The sequence below is a fragment of the Miniopterus natalensis genome, chromosome X (assembly GCF_054644295.1).
Source record: "Miniopterus natalensis isolate mMinNat1 chromosome X, mMinNat1.hap1, whole genome shotgun sequence".
Classification (NCBI taxonomy): domain Eukaryota; kingdom Metazoa; phylum Chordata; class Mammalia; order Chiroptera; family Miniopteridae; genus Miniopterus; species Miniopterus natalensis.
In genome coordinates this window covers 3,952,015-3,955,427 of record NC_142103.1, presented here as the reverse complement: position 1 = coordinate 3,955,427, position 3,413 = coordinate 3,952,015, and the positions used below count along the sequence as shown (strand labels likewise).

General features: G+C 36.2%; 1 pseudogene; it reads left to right on the top strand.

Moving 5' to 3' along the window:
* Window positions 1-2,132: 2,132 nt before the first annotated feature.
* LOC107532736 (small ribosomal subunit protein eS6 pseudogene) lies at window positions 2,133-3,119 on the top strand (annotated as a pseudogene).
* Window positions 3,120-3,413: the final 294 nt, after the last annotated feature.

The following is a 3,413-nucleotide window of genomic DNA, read 5'->3' as shown; positions in this document are numbered from 1 at the left end:
TGGTAAATGCAAAAAAACCCCACAAAAACAAAAAACACACAAACCATAAACACAAAAGAATTGCAGGCCCATGTTCTTCTAAAATGATTTTGAGAAGAGGAAAAATATGTTGGTTTGGCTCTGATTTGTGTCACTTTTTAAATGTTAACTTTATTGACATATAATTCACATACCATACAATCAAAACCTCTGTTGTCACTCCTAAGATGACACAACTTTGGGTATGAACACAGTCACCCTGCGATAACCGTGGTTTTAGCATGGATATCTTTGTCTCTTTCCTTGATATCTCTGTTAAGCTGTCTGCCTTCTACTGTTAGGTTTCACTAATTTCTGGCTGATTTCTCTATTGTTTTCAACAATTCTTGGGAGGACATAAATTGCTGCATAGTTTGATTCAATTTAATTCAGCCAGAGTTAGTATTATTATGCAAGTCTTTGAACTTTGTTTTAACTCCAGGAGGGCTCTTCTTAGCTGGTTTATCTCTGTTAAACAATATGGCCTATGATTTAGCTTGTTGCTCTCAAAGAATTACCAGCCTTCTTTTACTTGTTCACTATCAAAATCTCTACTGTTTTCTAAAGCACCCTTAGGCTTGAATTTTCCCCATACCATTTCATAAAGTCAGTTCCTTTGGGGGGCACTTCAGAGCTTTCTGTTCTTTTGGACACTCTCCCTCTGAGTCTGCTTTGAACATTGGATGGGGATGGTAGACTCTGGTCTCCTCAGTCTACCTTTTCCAGTGTGGAATGTCTTATCATATAAGCCAGTAGGGGGTGAGTATGATCGAGACCCCAGTATTCTCTCCAAAATATATAAAGTACTCAAACAACTCAATAGCAAAAATACAAACAATCCAATTTTTAAAAAGGGCAGAAGATCTAAATAGACATTTTTTCAAAGAAGACACACAGATGGCCCAACAGGTACATGAAAAGATGCTCAACATCACTAATCACCAGAGAGATGCAAATCAAAGCCACAAATGAGATATCACCTCACACCTGTTAGAATAGCTATAATAAAAAACACAAGAAATAATAAGTGTTGGTGATGATGTGGAGAAAAGAGAACCCTGGTACACTGTTGGTAGGAAATGTAAACGGGTACAACTACTATCAAAACAGTATGGAGGTTCCTCAAAAAATTAAGAATAGAACTATTATATGATCCAACAATTTCACTTCTGGGTATTTATTCAAAGGAAACAAAAATACTAACTTGAAAAGATATATGTACATCCATGTTCAATGAAACATTATTTATAATATGGAAACAATCTAAGTGTTTATCTATGGATGAATGGATAAAGAAAAGTACACACACACACACACACACACACACACACACTGGAATATTAACCACAAAAAGGAAGGAAATCTTGCCATTTGTGACAACATGGATGGTCCTGAGGGCATTATGCTAAGTGAAACAGAGAAAGACAAGTACCATATGATTTGACTTATATGAGGAATCTAACACCCCCCCCCAAAATCTCATAGATACAGAGAGCAGATTGGTGGTTGCCAGAGGCAGAGAGGATGGTGGGTGAGCAAAAAGGGTAAAGGGGGTCAAAAGGAACAAACTTCCAGTTACAAAATAAGTCATGAGGATGTGGTGTACAGTATGATAATACTATATTGCGTATTTGAAAATCACTAACAGAGTAGATCTTAAAAGTTCCCATCACAAGAAAAAAATTGTAACTGTGAGGTGATAGATGTTAACAAGACTTATTGTGATGGTCATTTCACAATATATACAAATATCAAATCATTATGTTGTACACCTGAAAAAAATATAATGTTATATGTCAATTATATAGATTTTTTAAAAACAGCAATAAAAGAAAATAAAAAATTTTAAGAGAGAAAAAATGAAAAAAGCATGTGGGTTACATGAATTTTCATGTTTACTGAAAAACACAAAATATGATCTTACAGATGACCAAGTTCCAACCTGCATGATCCCCTTTATACCCTAAAGCATAAATAATAATTGGATTCCAAAGTAATTTGAAATAATTTTGCACTTTTAAAACTATTATCCTTTCCAGAGATACTAGCAATGTTATTTTCACAAACGTAGTAAAATCAATCAAGTTCATTCAGAGGCGGTCGGCTGCTTCAGAATGGAGCTAAACATCTCTTTCCCAGCCACTGGCTGCCAGAAACTCATTGAAGTGGATGATGAATGCAAACTTTGTACCTTTTATGAGAACCATATGGCCACAAAAGTTGCTGCTGATGCTCTGGGTGAAGAATGGAAGGGTTATGTGGCTTGAATCAGTGGTAGGAATGACAAACAAGGTTTCCCCCTGAAGGGAGTGTCTTGACCCATGGCCGTGTCCACCTGCTGCTGAGAAAGGGGCATTCCTGTTATAGACCAAGTGGACTGGAGAGAGAAAGAGCAAATCTTTTTATTGTAAATGCCAATCTCTGTGTTTATTAAAAAAGAAAGAAAGAAAGAAAGAAGAAAGAAAGAAAGAAAGAAAGAAAGAAAGAAAGAAAGAAAGAAAGAAAGAAAGAAAGAAAGAAAGAAAGAAAGAAAGAAAGAAAGAAAGAAAGAAAGAAAGAAAGAAAGAAAGAAAGAAAGAAAAGAAAAAAAAGGAGGGGGAGAGATTCCTGGCTTCACTGATATTGCTGTGCCTCCTCACCTGGGGCCCAAAAGACCTAGCAGAACCCTCAAATGTTTCAGTCTCTCTAAGGAAGATGATCTCCACCAATATGCTGTGAGAAAGCCCCTAAACAAAGAAGGTAAGAAACCTAGGACCAAAGCACCTGAGATTCAGTGTCTTGTTACTCCATGTGTCCTGCAATACAAACAATCAGCATATTACTCTGAAGAAAGAGCATACTGGCAGGGAGTTGGTGCAGAGTGGGAGGGGTCAATGGGGAAAAAGGGGAATATCTGTAATATTTTGAAATAAATAAATAAATAGAAAAATAAGGAAGAGGCCACAGAATACGCTAAACTTTTAGCTAAGAGAATGAAGGAGGCCAAAGGAAAACACCAGGAACAGATTGCAAAGAGATGTAGGCTGTCCTCTCTGAGAGCTTCTACCTCTAAGTCTGAGCCCAGTCAAAAAGGAGATTTTCTAAGAGTAACAAATAAATAAGAACAGATATCAAATCTCTAAGAGTAACAAATAAATAAGAACAGATATCAAATCTCAAAAAAATTGATTAAGTTCAATAACTTGAACAGGACACTTCTGCTCCATTCTGTCACCTTGTGCCCAAGGAAGGAAATAGTCAGGTATAAGGAAAAGTGTTGCCATGTTATTTACTGACTTATGATTATGGTCAAGTTGTTTAATGACTCTGGACCTCAGTTACCTCTGTATCAATTAAAAGAACTTACAAGAAAATGCTTAGGAATATTTTATGAGAAATAAAACCTGCAAAGCTAG